At 43.9% G+C, this 23,967-nt stretch overlaps 1 protein-coding gene across 4 annotated transcripts in view; it reads right to left on the bottom strand.

Moving 5' to 3' along the window:
* LOC140713820 (adenylate cyclase type 2-like) overlaps window positions 1–23,680 on the bottom strand; it is a 500,552-nt gene extending 476,872 nt beyond the window's left edge. For 3 of the 4 annotated variants that reach the window (XM_073024374.1, XM_073024382.1, XM_073024373.1), the window contains exon 1: window positions 15,881–16,269. The gene's annotated coding sequence lies outside the window, so the exon portion shown is untranslated. Of the gene's footprint in view, window positions 1–15,880; window positions 16,270–23,664 lie in introns of those variants that run through there. The other variant, XM_073024378.1, reaches the window with a different exon arrangement.
* Between the last annotated feature and the right edge of the window lie 287 nt (window positions 23,681–23,967).

Here is a 23,967-nt window from a genome sequence, read left to right as displayed (position 1 = left end):
ATGCAGGGCTATAGTCCAGGTGCAGGTCATTGGGACTAAGCAGAATAGTTTAGCATGGACTAGAAACAGAGAAAACCTACAGAACAATACAGGCCCTTCGGCCCACAAAATTGTGCCGAACATGTCCCAACCTTAGAAATTACTAGGCTTACCCATAGCCCTCTATTTTTCTAAGCTCCATGTACCTATCCAAAAGTCTCTTAAAAGACCCTATCGTATCCGCCTCCATCACCATTGCCGGAAGCCCATTCCACACACTCACCACTCTCTGAGTAAAAAACTTACCCCTGACATCTCCTCTGTACCTACTCCCCAGCACCTTAAACCTGTGTCCTCTTGTGGCAACCATTTCAGCCCTGGGAAAGAGCCTCTGACTATCCACATGATCAATGCCTCTCATCATCTTACACACCTCTAACAGGTCACCTCTCATCCTCCGTCGCTCCAAGGAGAAAAGACCAAGTTCACTCAACCTGTTCTCGTAAGGCATGCTCTCCAATACAGGCAGCATCCTTGTAAATCTCCTCTGCACCCTTTCTATGGCTTCCACATCCATCCTGTAATGAGGCGACCAGAACTGAGCACAATACTCCAAGTGGGGTCTGGCCAGGGTCCTATATAGCTGCAACATTACCTCATGGCTCCTAAATTCAATTCCACAATTAATGAAGGCCAATACACCGTATGCCTTCTTAACCACAGAGTTAACCTGTGAAGCTGCTTTGAGCGTCGTATGGACTTGGACTCCAAGATCCCTCTGATCCTCCACACTGCCAAGAGTCTTACCATTAATACTATATTCTGCCATCATATTTGACCTACCAAAATGAACCACTTCACACTTATCTGGGTTGAACTCCTTCTACTACTTCTCAGCCCAGTTTTACATCCTATCAATGTCCACCTGTAACCTCTGACAGCCCTCCACACTATCCACAATACCTCCAATCTTTGTGTCATCAGCAAACTTACTAATCTATCCCTCCATTTCCCATCCAGGTCATTTATAAAAATCATGAAGAGTAAGGGTCCCAGAACAGATCCCTGAGGCACACCACTGGTCACCAACCTCCATGCAGAATATGACCTGTCTACACCCACTCTTTGCCTTCTGTGGGCAAGCCAGTTCTGGATCCACAAAGCAATGTCTCCTTGGATCCCATGCCTCCTTACTTTCTCAATAAACCTTGCAAGGGTACCTTATCAAATGCCTTGCTGAAATCATATACACTACATCTACTGCTCTTCCTTCATCAATGTGTTTAGTCACATCCTCAAAAAATTCAATCAGGCTCGTAAGGCACGACCTGCTCTTGACAAAGCCATGCTGACTATTCCTAATCATGTTATACCTCTCCAAATGTTCATAAATCCTGCCTCTCAGGATCTTCTCCATCAACTTACCAATCAACTTAAGACACACTGGTCTATAATCTCCTGGAATAAAACACACAAAATGCTGGTGGAACGCAGCAGGCCCAGCAGCATCTATAGGAAGAAGTACAGTCGTCAGTTCAGGCCAAGACCCTTCATCGGGACGAAACATAACAGCCCAAAACGTCGACTATACTTTTTCCTATAGATGCTGTCTGGCCTGCTGCATTCCATCAGCATTTTGTGTGTGTTGTTTGAATTTCCAACATCTGCAGATTTTCTCGTGTTTGCGTATAATTTCCTGGGCTATCTCTACTCCCTTTCTTGAATAAAGGAACAACATCCGCAACCCTTCAATCCTCCGGAACCTCTCCCGTCCCCATTGATGATTCAAAGATCATCGCCAGAGGTTCAGCAATCTCCTCCCTCGCCTCCCACAGTAGCCTGGGTTACATCTCATCCGGTCCCAGTGAATTATCCAACTTGATGCTTTCCAAAAGCTCCAGCTCACCCTCTTTCTTAATATCTACATGCTCAAGCTTTTCAGTCTGCTGCAAGTCATCACTACAATCACCAAGATCCTTTTCCATAGTGAATACTTAAGTAAAATATTCATTAAGTACCTCTGTTATTTCCTCCGGTTCCATACACACTTACCCACTGTCACACTTGATAGGTCCTATTCTTTCATGTCTTATCCTCTTGCTCTTCACATACTTGTAGAATGCCTTGGGGTTTTCCTTAATCCTGTCCACCAAGGCCTTCTCATGGCCCCTTCTGGCTCTCCTAATTTCCTTCTTAAGCTCCTTCCTAGTAGCCTTAGAATCTTCTAGATCTTTAACATTACCTAGCTCTCTGAACTATTTGTAAGCTTTTCTTTTCTTCTTGACTAGATTTATTACAGCCTTTATACAAAACGGTTCCTGTACCCTACCATAACTTCCCTGTCTGATTGGATCGTACTTGTGCAGAACTCCACACAAATATCCCCTGAACACTTGCCACATTTCTTCCATACTTTTCCCTGAGAACATCTGTTCCCAATTTAAGCTTCCAATTTCCTGCCTGATAGCCTCATAGCTCCCCTTACTCCAAGTAAAAGCTTTTCTAACTTGTCTGTTCCTATCTCTCTCCAATGCTATTGTAAAGGAGATAGAATTATGATCACTATCTCCAAAATGCGCTCCCACTGAGAGATCAGACACCTGACTAGGTTGATTTCCCAATACCAAATCAAGTACAGTGTCTCCTCTTGTAGGCTTATCTACATATTGTATCAAGAAACCTTCCTGAACACACATAACAAACTTCACCCCATCTAAATCCCTTGCTCTAGGGAGATGCCAATCGATATTTAGGAAATTATAATCTCCCATCATGACAACTCTTATTATTACACCTTTCCAGGATCTGTTTCCCTATCTGCTCCTCAATATCCCTGTTACTACTGGGCAGCCTATAAAAAATACCCAGTAAAGTTATTGACTCCTTCCTGTTCTGAACCTCCACCCATAGAGACTCCGTAGACAATCTCTCCATGACGTCCACTTTTTCTGCAGCCGTGACACTAACTCTGATCAACAGTGCCACACCCCCACCTCTTTTGCCTCCCTCCCTGTCCTTTCTGAAACATCTAAACCCGGCACTTGAAGTAACCATTCCTGTCCCTGAGCCATCCAAGTCTCTGTAATGGCCAGCACATCATATCTCCAAGTACAGATTCACGCTCTAAGCTCATCCGCTTTATTCACAACATTCTTGCGTTAAAATAGACACGTATCAAACCTTCGGTCTGAGCGTGTCCCTTTTCTATCACCTGCCTATCCTCCCTCTCGCACTGTCTACAAGCTTTCTCTATTTGTGAGCTAACCTCCTCTTCCCCAGTCTCTTCAGTTCAGTTCCCACCCCTCAACAATCTAGTTTAAACTCTCCCCAGTAGACTTAGCAAATCTCCCCACCAGGATCTTGGTCCGCCTGGGATTCAAGTGCAACCTGTCTTTTTTTGTACAGGTCACACCTGCCCCAAAAGAGGTCCCAATGATCCAGAAATCAGCATCCCTGCTCCCTAGAAGTACAGAAGAGCCTATTTCTGTACTGTATTGTTCTATGACTATGACTCTGTTAAAAAAGGCAAATGCTTTGCCTAGTTTATACAAACTAGGATTTCATAAATAAACACATCATCTTATATTTGGTGTTTATAATTAGAATAGAAAATGAGGGGTGGGAAAAGCAAATCTTTTCGAACTGACATGTTCCAAAATTAGTTTGGGAATCTCTATTCTGGAATAATAGAATTAAAAAGTTGGGAAGAGTTATGCTAAATCTTTGGTATGACATTGAATTCTAGTCACCATTGTGTTAAATAATGTGGTTGCAATATTTTTTTAAGGAAGATCCAAACCTTCAAGACAATATTGATCAGGAAAGGTTGGACAGAGAAGGTTGAATAGAGAAGGCAGGAATTAACCATGAGGATGATACTTTGAAATATTGGAAATATTCTGCAAATGGAGTGCTTCAATTTTGGGGGAAGAACAAAGCCGAAATAAATCAATATAAATTGAAATAAACGAGTTGAAGGTCACAAGAAGCAGAACAGAAGAAAGGATCCGAAGATACAGTATATGACAGGAGAAATCAAAGAATAGTAGCAAACTTAAAGAACAGCCATGCAAAGTTGCAAGGAAAAGAGCTGAGCCTGAGGACTGGAGGCACAAGAGAGGCTCTAGATGCTGCAATCGGAAGCAAAAACCAAACAAGCTGCTGGTGGAGCTCAGATGGTGAGGCAGCATCAGTGGAGGCAAAGAAATGGTTGCTGTTCTGGGTCCAGACCCTGCGTCAAGTCTGATTCAGGTCTCAATCCAAAATGTCAGCCATTACTTTGTCTCCAAGAATTTGCTCTACCCCCTCCCCTCCCCCCCACCGAGCTCCTTCAGCAGTTTGTTTTAAGCCTGTGGGTTGGGTGTGTTTTGGAATTCAAAGGACAACCAAGAAATTGATAAAGAGTATGGAAAAATTGAATTGGAGAATAAACTTGCAAGAAACACAAAAGTATATCATGAAAACTACAATACTTATGTAAACATGGAAAGACAAGCATGGGAAAATGTGGATCCATTAGAGAGATGGAAGAACTTATAATGAGTATAAGGAAATGGCAAAGGGTGTGAAACAAATTCTTTATGTTAATCTTTGTGGAAGTAGTCAAAGGACTCCCCAGAAGTACCGAAGAAACTAAAGTCTGGTATAAGTGAGATAATGAAAGAACTCAGTGTTAATAAACATATACTCCAAGAGAAACTAATAAACTTAGAAGTTGATCAATCTTAAAGAATTTATGCTCTGCATTCCAGTGTTTTAACAAAGGTTGAAGTGGAAATGAACATTCAGGTCATCAACTTTCAAAATATCTATCTTATAGGTATTGACAGCTCTATAAAGCTCTGGTTAGAACTCACTTGCAATATCGTGATCAGTTCTGGTTGCCTCGTTATAGGAAGGATGTGAAACCTTAGACAGGACACAGAACAGATTTACCAGGATCCTGCCTGGATTATTGAGCATGCCTTATGAGGATATGTTAAGCAAGCTAGGGCTTTTCCCATTGGAGCAAAGGAGGATGATAGAGGTGTACAAGATGATAAGAGGCATCAACATAGATAGAGTGGACAACCAGAGATAATTCCCAGGCCACAAATGGCTAACATAAGGAGGTATAATTTTAAAGTGATAGAAGATAAAGTATAGGGGACATATTAGAGGTAAGTATTTTACACAGAGGGTGGTAGGTGAATGGAATGTGCTGCCAGGGGTGGTGGTAGATATATTACGGACACTTAGAAAAATGGAGTGCTGTGTGGGAGGGAAGGATTAGATTGATCTCGGAGGAGGTTAAAGGGTTGGCATCACATTGCCAGCCAAAGGGTCTACACTGTGCTCTACTGTTCTCTGTTGTGCAAATTTGGAGTGCAGCAAAGGTGACCTCATTAATAAGGAAACAGATAGAGAAAAGAAAACAGAGAACCGTCAAGCTGTTCACCTGGCATCTATAGTCGGGAAAAAGTTGTAACCTACAAACAGGAAGGTGATAGCAAGCCACATATAAAATAGCAATACAATAACTGAGAAGAGATTGATGCAAGGGAAGCAATCTAATGGAGTCTCTAGTAGAGTGGGGTAAAGGAGAATTAATGAATGTGGAGCACTTGGAATTTCAGAAGGCATTTGACAAGGTTCTATACCTGAAGTCGCAGAGCAAAATCAGAGCATGCGGAATTGGAGTTAACATGCCAGTGCAGTTTAAGAGGAGGCTAAAAGCAATTGGCTGGTCTCCTGAGGCTAGCAGACTAGTGAGTCACCACAAGGATTGGAGTATGGGCAGGAAGTATTCACAGCTAACGTATATCGATAATTTGGCTTTAGGGACCAAATAGAATATTCTCAAGTTTGCCGAAGAGATAAAACTAAATTGGAATGTGAAAAGTAAAGAAAATGCAAAGAGATTTCAAGGAGTTGCAGAGGAGTTGAGTGATGGAGCGAGTAAATGGGAGGTAGAGTACAGTACGAAAAAAAATGCAACGATGCCCACTATGAATATAAATCAGATAGATTAGAAAATGGTAATGTTCAAAACTCACTGACAACTGATGGCAATTAGGAAGGCAAACAGTACATTGGCCAACAATGCAAGAGGAATTGAGTAGAAGAGTACAGCTGCATCACATCAGTTACATAGGGCTTTGGTGACAACACACATGGGATAGCTTCTACAGGCTTGGTCTGCTCACCCAAATAAGGATGCACTAGCTATAAAAGAAATGCAGTGAAAGTTCACCACATTGAGTCCTAGGAAGGCAGACTTGTCATATGAGGAGAGACTGAGTAGGCTGGACCTTCATCGTCTAATATTTAGAAAAATAAGATAAGTTTCTCATTGAAACATGCAACAAGAGGGGTCAGTAAGATAGACTTGGGAAGATATTTCTTCGGCTGACCAGTGTAGAACCGAGGGATCACCAAGTCTCAACCATAAACAAAAGCGTATTTAGAAGTGAAATGAGGTGAGATTTCTGAGTGAAATTTATTCATTCAGTGGGTGTTCCACTTTTGGAATTCTTTACACAAAAAACCACAGGGACCAAGCGCGCAGAGATCTAAGGATTTCTGGAAATTAAGTGATTCAAGAAAATAGGGCAGGAAAATACAAATGAGGTGGAAGATCAGCCCAGATTCTGTCGAATGGCCCAGCAAACTCGAGTTGCCACATAGCCTACTCTTGCTCCTGCTTTCTTTATTTATGTGTTTATATTATTTCTTTAGAGATACAGCACAGTAACAGACCTTTCTGGCCGACCTAGCTCATGCCACCCAGGTGACCAATTAACGTACGAACCCATGCGTCCCCTGGAATGTGGGAGGAACTGGAACACCTGGAGGAATCCACACAGTCACATCAAGAACGTACAACTCCTTACAGACAGCACCGAAACTGAACCTGAGTTGCTGGCGCTGTAATGGCATTATGCTAATCGCTATGCTGCCATGCCATTCTAAAGAAACCAAGTGCTGCATATTCTGGCTAGGCCCGTGTCTTTAAAGTTCAAAGTAAATTTATTTTCGAAGTATGTAAATGTTACGATGCATTACCTTGAGATTCATTTTCCTGAAGCCATTCACAGGAAAACAGAGAAATACAATAGAACCAATGAGAAACTACACACAAAGACTGACAAACAAACAATGCGCAAAAGAAGACAAATATGCAAATAACAAAAAAAGTAAATAAATAATACTGAAATAATCCTGAGAGCATGAGTTGTGAGTGAGGCCATAGATGGTGTAATCCATTCAGGGTTGACTAGAGTAAGACTTATTCTGTGAAGTTTCTCAAGAAGTAATTTGGGTGGTGTAAGTGCACATGCATTTGTCTTATCCACAAGGCATAAAACAATATTTTTTCTCTCTTAATATTCCAGCAAAATTAGTCCTTCCATACTTACTCATTAAATTGCTCTCAGGTAACAAAATTTTGTACTCCTTCTTTAAATAAGCAATATAAATTTCTGTTGTAACCTGGAATAAAATGATTGCCATCCTTTGCTTGATTGTGAAACATTCAACAAACTAGACAGCGAATCTTTGACTCTTAGGGTATGTACAAGATTTGTCTCATTTCAAATGCAAATGAAGGTAACTGAGCAACCATGCTGTGTCAACATAATCTGATGCTTCTCCTAACAGCAGGCAGATGTAAAATTTATCTGTTTTAAGTGGTATCTTCATTCTGCAACATGCTTTATTTATTCATCACAACTAAAAAGACATCTCAGCAATAATGTTTTTTGTACAATATTTAAAAACTCTGTTTTGCAGAATAAGAACGTGGTAGAGTCTTGAGAGTATCATTATGATTTGTGCAATAGTTCACTCTGAAGAAAAAGGAGTATAAAACTGCTAAGGGAGCCTTGCATTTCCACTCTGTTTCTAATTCAACTTAATGATCTTTGCAGCATAATTATTCCATTTCTAAAATAAAGAAAAAGGATTGTTGATTGGAAAGTGTGCTGCTGCTATCAGGAAGGAGGTACTGGAACCTCAAGATTCACATCATCAGGTTCAGGAAGTTATTATCCTCAACCATCAGGCTCTTGAACCAGAGGGGATAACTTCACTTCACTTGCCCCATCATTGAAATGTTCCCACAACCTATGGACTCACTTTCAAGAACTCTTCATATGTTATCAATATTTACTGCTTATTTATTTTATTATTATCATTTCTTCTTTTTGTATTTGCACAGTTTGTTGTCTTCTGCACTCTGGTTGAATGCCCTAGTTGAGCGGTCTTTCATTGATTCTGTTTTGGTTATTATTGTATAGATTTATTGAGTATATCCACAAGAAAATGAATCTATATGGTGATGTATATGTACATTATAATAAAATTTATTTTGAACTTTGACCTTTTAAGCCTTCAAATATTTGCGGCAGCAAGTTATACCAAGAATTTGTAACGTAATAGTAAATACCTTTATTTTAACATTGCATTTGGTAATATTTATTTCTTACCTCCTGCTTTTTATGCAAAATGGATTATGCAAAATCAATTTCTTTTGACTGTGCATCCCATGTGCTGTGTTTGATATTTCAACCACTTGAAAGAAACCATACACTCACTTGAATTGTTACACACAAGTTCCATTAAACTCTGAATGAAATTGGTACTTAAAAGCACTAACACCTACACATTAGATATCAGCTCTCAAAACTGTCAATAACCAAGTGTAAGGAGATCCAAAACTGAACTGTTTAATCACGAGTATTATATACTGCCAAGGCCATGTATACATAGACAATTTAAACAATAATTATTACAGTTCATAAAAGTTACTGTTTTTATTTTCAGAAACAGAGTTGAAAATAGTAACTTAATTAATTATTCATGTAGCGTGAAGTTTTGACACATTCAGTTTGAGTTTGGTACAAGGATTATTTTTTAAGCAGGGTCTGTGGGAATTCAAATGCTTTCACAATCAGAAAATGTATTTATTTAGAGATACAGCACAGTTGTCTTCTGCAACTGGGAGCTGTGTGCTTGCTCCCGCCCTGTTCGGCATCTTCTTCGCAGTCATGCTGAAACACGCGTTTGGAACTTCAGCCGATGGAGTTTACCTTCACACCAGATCGGACGGAAGGCTGCTCAGTCTGTCCCGGCTGAGGGCAAAATCCAAGGTCCGTGAAGTACTCATCAGAGACATGCTGTTTGCAGACGACGCGGCGTTGGCGACACACTCTGAAGAGCAACTGCAGCCTCTCAAGAGCCTGCCAGGAATTCAGCCTAACCTTTAGTCTGAAGAAGACCAACGTGATGGGCCAAGGCGTTGAACGACCCCCCGTCATCAACATCAACAATTACGAGCTGGAGGTAGTCCACGAATTCACATACCTCGTCTCCGCCATCCTGGACTCCGAGATCAACAGGCCGAGCAGCCACCACATTCGCCGGGCTGACCAAGAGAGTCTGGGAGAACAGAAAGCTAATTACGAACACCAGAATTGCAGTCTACAGGGCTTGCGTCCCCAGCACACTGCTCTACGGCAGCGAGACCTGGAGCCTCTACTCCAGGCAGGAGCGACGTCTCAACGCCTTCCACCTTCACAGCCTGGGCATCAAATGGACCGACCGAGTCAGCAACACCGAAGTCCTTACCCGCGCCCAGTTACCCCGCCTCTTCACCCTTCAACAATGCCGCCTCCGCTGGATCGCATGCCGGACGGGAGGATTCCGAAAGACCTACTGGACGGGCGGGGAACTGACCACCGGCAAGAGAGCACGAGGACGTCCTCATCTTCCTTTCAAAGACGTCTGCAAAAGGGACATGAAGTCAATGGACCTGGACGTCTCGAATGATCGCTCACGCTGGAGACGAGAACTACACAGAGGGCCGGAGCGAGGAGAAGAGAAACTGAGGCTTGCCGCCGAGGAGAAGCGCGCTCGCCGAAAAGACAACAACACGGCAACATTGGAGGACAGCGTCTCCAAATGCAATCGCTGCAACCGAGACTGACACTCCCGTGTGGGCCGGTACAGCCACAACAGACGCTGCACCGCCATCAGCAGCTGAATCAAAACTCTCCAGGCACAGATCCATGGTCTCTCAAGACTGACGGATGCCACACACAGCACAGTTAACAGGCCCTTCTGGTCCAAATACAACCATGTGACCAATTAACCTACTAACCCGTACAGAATATAGGAGGAAACCAGAGCGCTCGGACAAAACCCACGCGGTCAAGGGGAGAATGTACAGTACAAACTCCTTACAGACAGTGGCGGGAATTGAACCCATGTCGCCGGTGCTGTAAAGTATGACGCTAACAGCTACACTACCCTAGCACTCCAGAAGGGAGCAGAGCAAGGCAGTGGTACAACAGCTACCTCACAGCCCCACCAAGCCCAGTACAGTCCTGACCTCCGGTTCCTTCTGTGCACCATTTGAACATTTCCCACACCCATCCCAAAGGTGTTAAAATTGGTTGGTAAACGCCTATTGAAATTCTCCTCAGGTATGGAGGACAACTGATGGAATTTGAGGAGCATAAGATGGCATTTGTGGAAATAGGTGGCTAATGGCTGGTGTGGGCTTAATGAGTTGAGTCCATGCAGTCTCTATGATTCTACTCAGGCAATATTCGATTAGGCTTTCCTTTGACTCAATATTTGTCTAAATTTCCATCAAAATAACTTTAATATTCACTTCCAGTGGAAAAATTGGCATGAAGAAAGCTGCTGAAAAATGGCACCTCACTCTTCATGGTAATTTCCTACAATCTTTTCTGAAAGAGAAGAAATAATCTTTCCTTATACATGAAGTTCAGAAACCTTATTAGGTCCCCTTCATGACTTCCTTGGTCCCAGTTGAAAGTCTCAATATTTCCTGTTTCCCTTCAACTATGTAACCTCTCATTTCTGGTAATAAACTGGACTATAGTTGCTGTTCCTTTCCGTGTCTTCTGGCACATCGGGCGGCAACCTTGCTATTTCTCAAGCGTTTTGCCAGTTTTTTTAGGAGGCCGAGTTGCCAGCTCGGCACTCAACTCTGCAAGGAGCCGGCTGGATTTGTACCCGGGACCTCTCGCCTCGGAGTCTGGGGCGGACGCCGCTACACCACTGGCCGGCTTATCCTGGTCTGAATGAGCACTTAACTCTGTACACGCAGCCGGGATAAAATACTGACTGAGCACAGAACTTCAGAAAACATTAGCTTGAATATGGCTAGAGTCTGCACACACAGCTTTGGTTGCCATGTGACAGAAGGAAGTATACCAGTACGGGGAGATAATAGAAGAAATTGAACTTTGGTTATTAGACCAAGCTGATTGATGTCCTTGTAATGAAAGAAGCTGATCTTTGTTTAATGTCTATAAAACTATGAGTGAATTACATAGATCTATTTTTCTTTGAAAAGGTCAATAACCACAAGATAAAGATTTGCGGTAATTGGTAAAAGGATCAGAGGGAATGTCACCCAAATTGTGGTTGGATTCTTGAACTCACTATCTTAATACAGTTAAAAAGTCCTTTAAAGTATAACTCTAACTTACAAAACACAGAACCTGGGAATAGCTTTGTTTTAGTGCATCAATTTCTATGAGTCTTTGATTCTTACCTCACAAGCATGCAAGTAATCAAGCCAATCTCAGTTACTGTGAACTGCACCATTATACTTGCACAGATGTACAGCATTGATGGGTTTGGAAGAGAAAAGCTGATTGGTTTGCGCCAGAGTGGATAAAGGCAATGAGAGAATGGGGGATAACAAAACAGAAAGGAAGCAAGCACAATGTTCATAGTTGTGACACATAAAATGAGCTTGTGGTAAACTCAGATCTAAAAATTCATGACACAGTAATCTTACTGGGCATAGACAAGTTCACACAAGTCCATAAAAGCTCTTGAATTTGCCATTTCAAGTTGCTTTATTTTCCCTGTTGAAAGTCAACACTGGTGCACTTGAAGGATGCATGTTTAGCCACCGCTCAACTCTCCCTACCCTCACAACTGAGTGACAAGGGATAGCTCAAATGCCATTTATAAATTCACTAGGAACACCACTGTTGTTAGCAGAATCTCAGGTGGCAAAGAGGAGGCATATGGGAGCAAGATAGATCAGTTGGAGTAATTGAGTGGAACAACCTTGCACTCAACATCAGGGATAGACTGGAGAATATACCCTAATTCTCTTTTAGGGGTTGGCAGTGGAAAGGATGAGCAAGTTCCTGAAAGCCACCATCTCAGAGGATCTATCCTGAGGCCAACACACAGATACAATCACAAAGGCACGTCAGTGACTATACCTCACCAGGAGTTTGAAAAGGTTTGGAATGAAGGCAAAGACTCTTAGAATTTTCTACAGATGTACCATGGAGAACATTCTGACTGGTTGCATCACCGTCTGTTAGGAAAGCGCCAACGCACAGGATCGAAAGAGGCTGCAGAGGGCTGTCGACCCAGAAAGCTCCATCGTGTTCCCCACCATTCAGGACCTCTTCAAAAGGCTGAGCCTCAAGAAGGCAGCATCCATCATTAAGGACCCTCAGAACCCAGGACATTTCCTCTTTTCATTAGTGCCACCAGGGAGAAGGTTTAGCAACCTGAAGACCCACACTCAAACATTTTAAGAACAGCTTTTCCCCTCTGCCATCAGATTTCTAAATGGTTCATGAAGTCATCGACACTAAGTCACTATTTCTTAGACACAAGAGGTACCACAGTTGCTGGAAATCTAGCGCAATAACACAATGTGCTGGAGGAACTCAACAGGTCAGGCAGCGTCTATGGATGGGAATAAACTATCAATATTCATCAGGACCCAGTCTTGCTGACCTGCTGAGCTCCCACAGCACATTGTGCATATAAGTCACTATTTCTCCTCTGCACTATGTATTTATTATTGTAACTTATAGGAACTTTTTATGTGTTGCATTGTACTGCTGCCACAAAACAACAATTTCCACTCAAAAATCAATCATTTACGAGCTAAGATTATCATCAGATATTACAAAAACGCTTGTCAATTTCAGTGCTCAGACACGTGCCATAAACTGGATATTACACAACTTACACAGCAAAACGCACAAAAGACCAGCTCCTCCAGGGTGGCACATATTAATGAAACTGGCAGTGATTGTTACTGAATATAGACGAGCATCCAATACTTATTCCATCTTTCATCCTACAAGTCCAGTAGATCAAAACACTATTGATCACACACAAGCATACAGGAGGGCAAATGTCTCAGAGAAACTACATTCCTATCGAGAAAGTATGTGTATTGAGGTGTGACATGTAGGCAAAGTAAACAAGTGCGCAAATATTGATCCTCAGCTAACAGCTGAGGCTTTGGCATAAAAACTTTGATCATCAATAGATACAGGGGTTTAAGGAACAAGGCATTAAATATTTGATTAGCTCTAGTACTACTGAATGACAGAAGAGGTTGTTAGGCTGCAGGGCCTTCTGCTGCTCTCATGGATGAACAGAAGAGATTTTCTTACTAGTTCAAAGATTTCGGATGAAATAAAACAATTCATAAAGTGTTAGTAGACCAACATTTATTTCAATGAATATTGAAAGATAGGTCTTTGAAGCTTCTTATTGTAGGAGGGTCTAGGGCCAGAAGGCACAGCCTCAAAATACAGGGACTTCCATTTACAACAAAGATGAAGAGCTAGTTCTTTTGCCAGAGGGTGGTGAATCTGTGGAACTCATTAGCTGTGAAGGCCAAGTCAATGGGTATGCGTAAAGAGGAGATAGATTTTGTTTTTGATTAGTAAGGGTGTGGAAGGTTATGAGCATTAGGAAGGAGAACGAAGTTGAGCCGGAAAATAAATCATCCATGAGGGAATGCTGGAGTAGATTCGATGGGCCAAATTCTGCTCCTATGTCTTATGGTCTTATAGCAATTTGGAACAATTAGGTAACTAATTACCCATCCTGGTCGAGAATCGGTCAAGTCAGCGGCCAAACAGTGTGTAAAAAGAAATTATACTCAGATTCACATGTGAGCATCCGAGCCTCCAGAGAAGAAACTACTGGGTGCGAACTAAATTCGGAACTCGCTGTCATATTATTCAAGTCCGTTTCACCAAACCCAGCCCAATCACTCTGCAGAATACCAGCTTCGTAAACTAGACAAAGCTCGTTTCGCTTGGTTCGGAATCTGTATCTGCGTTTAAGGGGCCATTTATCACAACCACCATCTACAGTATTGAGCAAAAGTCTTAGGCACATGTAACAAGATTCTGTAAAGTGAAGATGCTTCCAAAACTAATTGAATGAAAAGTATCTAAGTATCAGAAAAAAAAACTATGAAGAGTAGTAAACCGTCAAAAACTTAATCAAATCAATATTTGGTGTTCCCACCCTTTCCCTTTAAAAATGCATCAATTCTCTTCGTGCAGTTTTGTGTGAAAATCGTCTTGGAGAACTTGCCACAGTTTTTCTGCAGACTTTGGCTGTCTCACTTGCTTCAGTCTCCCTAGGTAATCCCAAGCAGCCTCTATGATGTTGGGATCAGGGTTCTATGGAGGCCATACTATCTGAAACCATATAAAAAAACCTGGCGTGCCTAAGACTTTTGCAGACCACTGTATATCCTCAACAATTCTGAATTAACAGCTTCTCCGGCGGCTGAAGAGCTTTATCGTTCGTTGATTTAGTTTCTGCTCACATGAATTTCATTAGACCCAGCGTTGCTTGCGCTTTCCTAAACACAAAAGATTCTGCAGATACAGTACTGGAAATCTTTTGCGCAACGCATACAAAATGCTGGAGGAACTCAGCAGGTCAGGCGGCATCTATGGAGGGGAATAAACAAGAGACATTTCGGGCTGATGCCCCTCACCCAGTTCAGGAAAGGAATAGGTGCTGCCTGACTTGCAGAGTTCTTCCAGCATTTCCTGTGCGCTGTCTGGGTTTTCCCGACGGAGATCAGCGCGCCCCGGTGTAGCTGCTGCCTTACGGCACCATTGCCCCGAGTTCGAACCGAGCTCGGACGCTCTCCGTGCGGAATCTGTACGCTTTCCCTGCGTCCCCTACAGGAAGCTAGAATTGAACTGCTGGGCCGAATAGCCTCCATTGGCATCATTAGAAGATAGCTTGGGAGGGACGTGGGGACAGGTACGAATGGGAATGCGTGGAGGGGGTGTGGATAGGACCGTGCTGCGGACAGGTAGAAGAGAAATAGAAAGGGCCTTCTGGGTGGGGGGAAGAGGATGCGATGGAAGCGATGGGATTCAAACAGGACGGTGGGTGAGCAGAGAGGGGCAGAAGGAAAGAAGATGATGGGAGGGAGGGATAAGGTTTAAATTAAAGCGCTTATGAGAGGGAACGGGGAGAGGAAAACAGGGTGGGTGGGCGGAGAGGGCCGAGGGAGGAAGGGAAGGTGGAGAGGAGAAAGGGGGGAAGAGGGGTGGAAGGGAGGGCAGATCGGTCAGTAAACTTCTCTGAACTGGGTTAAACGCATCTGAAGCTGAGTCGATCAGAGTCAACTCTGAGTCTCGCGAAAAACAGAGTTGGTCAGATTGTAAAACTGGGAAACTGGTGACAATGAATAAATAAAAAAAGAGCCAGTCCAGCTATTGATAAATGCGAACACATGGTACCGAACTAAAATCTCAACCTTCATGCACCAGCCTTTTCGGTACTTCCGACCGCAAACATCCACTGAGGGTCGGCATGGTTCCGTGCAACTACGGATCAGCTGCTCCGGGAACACAGAGCGCCCAGGACCCGGGATACACTGGGTGTCCCTACTTCGGCAATCCGTATTCTGTTTTACACTGGGTGGTGGAAGTATCATCTGTGAGAGGGGCAACCGACTGACACCAAAGTATCAGCACCCCAGAACCAAGACAGAAACCGTTCGTTGTAACTTCCCATAAAGACTGTATGTCTCGGCCGATACTAATCTCTAGCTTGGAGAAAACATTGCTCTACTCACGGGCTGTCTTCCGATTGAATGCGTTACGTGCTGGGTTGTGCAGACCGGCTCCGGTGTGTGTGTGCCGCTTGTGTCCAGGCTGATTGCATGTCGTCCAGCCGCCGGCCCGTCCTCTGCGCTCCTCAGTGACAACTAAACACCCTCCGCGTCTCCGCTGTCCATCTCCCGCTTGATAAGTATTTAGTTCTCGAAACCAGAGGCGCACAGAAACCAGGTTACGTGTGGTGGCAGAAGCTGTCGGCCCGCCTTCAGCACAGTGAGGGCTTTGGCAGTTCAACTGGGAGCGCTGGCTCCCTCTCTCTCCCTCTCTCTCTCTTTCTCTCTCTCTCTCTCTCTCTCCCCCTCTCTCTGTCTCTCTCTCAGACTTGGGAACCGCGACATCCACACCCCAGCATTGACTGTTAGTACAGGCGGCTCTTCAGACTCGATAGGAGAGGAGCTAACCCAATGGTCACCAACTGACCCCGAGCTCAGTAGGTCATCTACTGATTCTAACCGCACCCGGCCACCAGCTGACTCGAATCAAAAGTGGCCATCAACTGAGTCCAAATGCGCCTGTTCATTTACTGATCCTGAACACTCCGGGTCACCAACATGTCCTGTCCATCGACTGACCCTGTCAAGCAAATCACCCTGACCACACTAATCATCAACCGACTCTAAATGCACCTGGTCATCCACTGACCCTGACCACACTAATCATCAACCGACTCTAAATGCACCTGGTCATCCACTGACCCAGACCTCACCTGGTCATCAACCGACTCTAAATGCACCTGGTCATCCACTGACCCAGACCTCACCTGGTCATCAACTGACTCTAAATGCACCTGGTCATCCACTGACCCAGACCTCACCTGGTCATCAACCGACTCTAAATGCACCTGGTCATCCACTGACCCAGACCTCACCTGGTCATCAACCGACTCTAAATGCACGTGGTCATCCACTGACCCAGACCTCACCTGGTCATCCACTGACTCTAACCATCTGGTCCCCCCTGACTTTGTCCATTAATAGATCCTGTCCATACCTGTCCATCAACAGACTAACTGCTCCTGGTTATCAACTGATCCCATCCACCATCTGACCCTGACTGGGTCTATCCATCAACTGACCTTGACTGCACCAGGCGATTGACCCTGTTCACCAACTGACCTAGACTGCACCAGGCGATTGACCCTGTTCACCAACTGACCTAGACTGCACCAGGCGATTGACCCTGTTCACCAACTGACCTTGACTGCACCAGGCGCTTGACCCTGTTCACCAACTGACCTAGACTGCACCAGGCGATTGACCCTGTTCACCAACTGACCTAGACTGCCCCTGTTCATGGACTGATAAACAAAGTTTAATGTTCAAAGTAGATTTATTATCAAAGTACCATATGTCACCATATACAACCCTGAAATTTGTTTTCTCGCAGGCATACACAGTAGATGCAAGAAACACAATAAAATCAATGAAAGTCCATACCCACCAAAATGGACGAAAAACCAATATGCAAAAGACAACAAATTGCAAATACAAAATGTTAAAAAGTAAATATTAATAAATAAGCAATAAGTGTTGAGAACATGAGATGAAGAGTCCTTGAAAGTGAGTCCATAGGGTCTGGGAACCGTTCAGTGATAGGGCAAGTGAAGTTGAGTAAAATTAACCCCTCTGGTCCAAGAGCCTGATGGTTGAGGGGTAATAATTATTCCTGAACCTGGTGGTGTAGGTGTTGAGGTGCCTGTACCTTCTTCCTGATGGCAGCAGCAAGACCATGGTGGTGGGTGTCCTTGATGATGGGCACTGTCTTCCTGCAACACTTCTACATGCTTTCTTCATAATGGCACTTACATACTGGGCCCAGATACTGTCGAGCAACTGACTCCAACCAGACTTGGACATCAGCTGATCCTGTCACCAACTGACCCTGACTGCTCCTGGACATTGACTGACACCGTCCACCAACTGACTCTGACTGCTCCTGGATATCAACTGATCCTGTCACCAACTGACCCTGACTGCTCCTGGACATTGACTGATCCTGTCACCAACTGACCCTGACTGCTCCTGGACATTGACTGACACCGTCCACCAACTGACCCTGCCTGCTCCTGGACATTGATGGACACTGTCCACCAACTGACCCTGACTGCTCCTGGACATTGACTGACACCGTCCACCAACTGACCCTGACTGCTCCTGGACATTGACTGACACCGTCCACCAACTGACTCTGACTGCTACTGGACATCAACTGATCCTGTCACCAACTGACCCTGACTGCTCCTGGACATTGACTGACACCGTCCACCAACTGACTCTGACTGCTCCTGGACATTGATGGACACCGTCCACCAACTGACCCTGACTGCTCCTGGACATTGATGGACACCGTCCACCAACTGACCCTGACTGCTCCTGGACATTGACTGACACCATCCACCAACTGACTCTGACTGCTCCTGGACATCAACTGATCCTGTCACCAACTGACCCTGACTGCTCCTGGACATTGACTGATCCTGTCACCAAATGACCCTGACTGCTCCTGGACATTGACTGACACCGTCCACCAACTGACCCTGACTGCTCCTGGACATTGACTGACACCATCCACCAACTGACCCTGACTGCTCCTGGACATTGACTGACACCGTTCACCAACTGACCCTGACTGCTCCTGGAAATTGACTGACACCGTCCACCAACTGACTCTGACTGCTCCTGGATATCAACTGATCCTGTCACCAACTGACCCTGACTGCTCCTGGACATTGATGGACACCGTCCACCAACTGACCCTGACTGCTCCTGGACATTGACTGACACCGTCCACCAACTGACCCTGACTGCTCCTGGACATTGACTGACACCATCCACCAACTGACCCTGACTGCTCCTGGACATTGACTGACACCGTCCACCAACTGACCCTGACTGCTCCTGGACATTGACTGACACCGTCCACCAACTGACCCTGACTGCTCCTGGACATTGACTGACACCGTCCACCAACTGACTCTGACTGCTCCTGGTCATGGACTGACCCTGTCACCAACAGACCCTGACTGCTCCTGGACATTGACTGACCCTATCACCAACTGACCCTGACTGCTCCTGGACATTGATGGACACTGTCCACCAACTGACCCTGACTCCTCCTGGACATTGACTGACACTGTCCACCAACTGACCCTTATCACAACAGGTCATTGAGTGACCTTGGCTGCACCTAGCAACCTCTGACCCTGGTCCTGCCAGCCAGCACATTTCCTAATTTTATAAAAGGCACTGCACATCCCCAGTTTTCCTGTCAGATGGCAAGTGGATGAGAAAGCAATGGGGAGTTGGATCGAATCAGGTTAATGCGGTTTCTCATCCATGTTGTGTGTAATTTGCCCAATTCTTAATCCACTGCCAAATCAGTGATTACATTTCCCAAAGCCGTTCACAAACCCTATTGTTGACTCATCACCCTCTTTAGTGAGATCAGGTTGTCAGGAGCTTTGCAGCTGACAGTTTTTATAAACAATCACTGGCACTATTCAAGCTCGGTTCTGTTTACTGCTGATAAATTGCATCTTGTCTGTTGAAATGCAGTTGTGCTCGGGAGCGTCACAGTTGGTAACGGAGTTGCACAATGATCGAGTGTAACCAAACATTTGCAGCTTTTCTAACATAAACAGATGCAGGCTTTGTGGAAAGGCATTTTGCAAAATGTTTCCATCATTTATAAAAATCAGATCAAGTTCACAATGAAACACAATACATTGGTTGCTGGAATATTGTAGCTTTGGCTTGCCATACAGTAAGCAACTGCACATTAGAAAGTATAACCCTTCTCTGAACAGATTTCACGGCATAAATGCCAATGTCCAAGATTGTTTAATGTCATTTCCTGTACACAAGTTTGAGGAGAACGAAATAATTGTTACTCCGGATCTGATGCAACACAAAAAAATCACGAAAGATAAAGAACACAATAATAATAACACGGCTAGTCAAGAAGGGTCCGGCACTTGACATTCAAGATGAGGCATTGAATTTGACATTGGCTTCATGGAAGAAGCCAGAGAATGGTTATCGATGGTTGATTTTCTGACTGGAAGCCTGTGACTAGTGGTGTGCTGCAGGGGTCAGTACTGGGTCCATTGTTGCTTGTCATCTGTATCGATGGTCTGGTTGATGGTGTGGTAAACTGGATCAGCAAATTGGCAGGTGATACCAAAACTGGGAATGTAGTGGACAGCATGGAAGACTATCAAAGCTTGCAGTGGGATTTGGACCAGCTGGTAAAATGAGTTACAGGGAAAGGTTGAATAGGGTAAGCTTTATTCTCTAGAACATAGAAGATAGAGGGGAGATTTGATAGAGGCATACAACATTAGGGGTTTAGATAAATTAAATTGAAGTAGAGTTTTCCTCTAAGTTGAGGGAGACTACAACTAGAGGTCATGGGTTAAGTGTGAAAAGTGAAATGTTTAAAGGGATCTTCTTTGCTCGGAGGATGGTGAAAGTGTGGAATGCGTTGCCAGCACAAGTGATGGATGCATGGTCAATTTCAACATTTAAGTGAAATTTGGATGAGTACATAGATGAGAGAGGTGTGGAGGGCTATGGTCCAGATACAGGTCAATGGGACTAGGCAGATTAATGGTTGGCAGTGGTGATGGGCTGAAGGACCTGTCTCTGTGTTGTAGTGTTCCATGACTCTATAACTCCAAGTGAGGAGGGAAAGCTCATTGGGCATTAGAGAAAGGAGACCGGATACTGCAGAGGGCTTAAACCTGGAGATAATAGATAGGAAGGCAAGCAAGGCTATGAGGAGAAACTCTGGAGCACAAACCATTCACAACCAGAGCATTCTGTTGTCTTAGGTTTGAATGAATCAGAAATTTGGCAAATACCAGTCTACATTTGCAAAGATTCAATTGAAACAATATTGGTCGTTTTACATGAGTTTCCTAATGAGCGTTTGCTACCAGTTTAACAATACTTTGTTGTGTCTTTATACAGTTTCTTTATGCCCTTTTTATTGTTTAAGGATCTTAAACATGCTGTCTTTCAGCCAAATAACTGAGATCATTTTACAATTTCACCAAATGGAGGACTGAGTCAGAAAGGAGCCAATGCGGAGAACATTGCAGGCAAGGCAATTCCATTAAAGAGGTGAATCCAACGAGATTAGGGATAAAACGATCATGCCAAGACTATATTGTTGACTGCCTTTCAATTCCAATTCATTCAGTATGGATTTTAGATTACTCATGGTTGGCATAGCTTGCCACAGGAAAACAGCAAAAGATCAGAGGGTCGGCAACTTTCAATTCCTCAGAGTTATCATTTCAGTGGATCTGTTCTGGGTCCAGCACGTAAGTACAATTACAAAGAAAGCATGTCAGAGCCTCTACTTTCTTAGGAATTCACAAAGATTCAGCATAACATCTAAAACTTTGACAAATTTCTACAGGTGTGTGTGGGAGAGTATATTGACCGGCTACATCAGAGTGTGGTATGGAAACACCAACACCCTTGAACTGAAAATCCTACAATTAGTAGTAGATACGGCCCAGTCCATCATGGATAAAGCCCAACTCACCATTGACCACATCCACACGGAGCACTGTTGCAGGAAAGCAATATCCATCATCAAGGACTCTACCATCCTGGTCTCTTCTCGCTGTTGCCATCAGGAAGAGGGTACAGTACAGGAGCCCCATGACGCACACACCACCAGGTTCAGCAACGGTTACTACCCCTCAAAAATTAGGCTCTTGAAACAGAGGGGATAACTTCACTCAACTTCTCTTGCCCCATCACTGAAGTATTTGCACAACCTCTGGACTCACTTTCAAGGGCTCTTCATCTCATGTTCTCAACATTTAGTGCTTATTTATTTATTATTATTATTTCTTTCTTTTTTTGTACTTGCAGAGTCTGCTGTCTTGCACACTGGTTCTATGCCCAGTTGGTGCAGTCTTCCATTGATTCTGTTATGGTTATTATTTTATTATGGATTTATTGAGAATGCCCACAAGAGAATGAATCTCAGGGTTGTACATAGTGACATTTATGTACCTTGAAAGTAAATCTGAAGCCACAAAATGCTGAAGGAACTCGACAGATCAGGCAACATCTAGAGTGAAATACAGAGCCAACTTTTGTGGCTGAGACCTGTCATCAGGATTGGAAAGGAAAGGAAAGGGGAAGAAGCCTGAAGAGGGAGGAAGGTGGGGTGGGGTGGGGGAAGGAGCAGAAAGTGTCAGGTGATGATTAAGCCAGGCGAGGGGGAAGATGTATGGGTGGAGAAAGTGAGAAATTCAGAGACGATAGGTAGAAGAGGTAAAGTGCTGAAGCAGATGGGAGAAGATAGTGGACCATGAGAAAGAAGGAAGAGCATCAAGGAAGGTGATGGGCAAGTGAGGATCAAAGAAGAGTAAGAGGGGAAAAAGAGAGAAAGGGGAGAGGGGATAAATTATGCAAAGTTAGAGAAATCAATGTTCATGCCCTCAGGTTAGAAGCTACCCAGAAGGAATATGAAGTGTTGTTCCTCCAACTTTAGAGTGGCCTCCTGTTCATAGTTATAGCCCTAGAGATACAAATGGATGAACTTTAGCTCCAGGACTTTGGTTAACCAGCCCACTTGGCTGAAGGTGAGGATAAAATGCAGCCTTCAGTTACTCAAATAATTCACAGTTGGGGACATGAGAAGATCTGCAGATGTTGGAAATGCAAAGCAATGCATACAAAATGAGGAGATGAGGAGGAATTTCTTTAGCCAAAGAGTGGTGAATCTGTGGAAATTTTTGCAACAGGAAGCTGTGGAGGCCTAGTCTTTAGGTATATTTAAGGCAAAGGTTGATTGATTCTTGATTAGTCAGGGCATGAAGTGATACAGGAAGAAAGCAAGAGATTGGGGCTGAGAGGAAAACTGGATCAGCCATTATGAAATGGCAGAGTAGATTCAATAGGCCAAATGGCCTAATTCTGCTCCTATATCTTATGGTCTAAAATGCTGGTGGAACTCACCAGGCCAGGCAGCACCAATGGAAAATAATACTTATGAAGGGTCTTGGCCCAAAGCATCTGTGGAGTTCCTCCAGCAGTTTGTGTGTGTCACAGTTGAGAACAACTTCTTCTTTAGTGGTTGCTTGACATGCTTCCACTCCAATTTTGTGGATTCAGAGTTGACCAAGAAGAGTAGTGTGGGGCCTGCAGACTCTCTCAGAAATGAAACAGTACTTGCTAGGTGGGGCAGGCAAGTGGGTTACTTAGGAAGTAGTTCAGTCCTTCCAATGTTTACACTGGGCTTCTATGTGGTCCTGCCACATAATTTAAAAAGATGCTGGGTGAGTGTAGTCAAAGTATTGGGCATTAAGGAACATAGAACAATACATCACAGTGTTGGCCTTTCAACCTACTCCAGGATCAATCTAATGCTTCCTCTCACATACCACCCCATTTTTCTTGTGCCTGTCTAACAGCCTCTTAAATTACTCAAATGACTCCAGCTCTACCATCTCCCCTGGCAACAAATTCCAGACACCCACAACTCGCTGGGGTGCAAGGGACACTCATTTCCTCCCACATTCCAAAGATGTATGGATTTGTAAGGGTTAATAAGTTGTGAGCATGCTATGTTGGTGTCAGAAGCATGAGAACACTTGCACATAGTCAGACTATGTGGGTCGTTGTCGCAGATGACACATTTCACTGTGTGTTTCGATGTATTATCACATCTAGAGATATATTGAAAGGTTTAGAATCATTAAAAGTAGATAACTTACCAAACTGAGAGAAAGTTCATTTCAGGCTGCTGAAAGAAGCAAGGAAGGAATAATCAGGGCTCCATCATGTTCCAATCCTTTTGACTATAGGCTTGGTGCCAAGGACGGAAATACTGTTAACATGGTACCATTGTTTAGTAGCAGAGGAAGGGACAGATGAACTGAATACAGACCAGATAACCCAACGTCATCGGAAATGTTTTGGAAGCAATTCTGAGGGATATTATGGAATTTTTAAGGAAAAGTCAAACCTGCTTAATAATTGAATTTTTTGAGGCTAATGAGAAGGGTCAATGGGGGACA

The sequence above is a fragment of the Hemitrygon akajei genome, chromosome 20 (assembly GCF_048418815.1).
Source record: "Hemitrygon akajei chromosome 20, sHemAka1.3, whole genome shotgun sequence".
Taxonomy (NCBI): Eukaryota; Metazoa; Chordata; class Chondrichthyes; order Myliobatiformes; family Dasyatidae; genus Hemitrygon; species Hemitrygon akajei.
The sequence above is the reverse complement of the archived record's forward strand: the minus strand, read 5'-3'. Positions and strand labels throughout refer to the sequence as shown.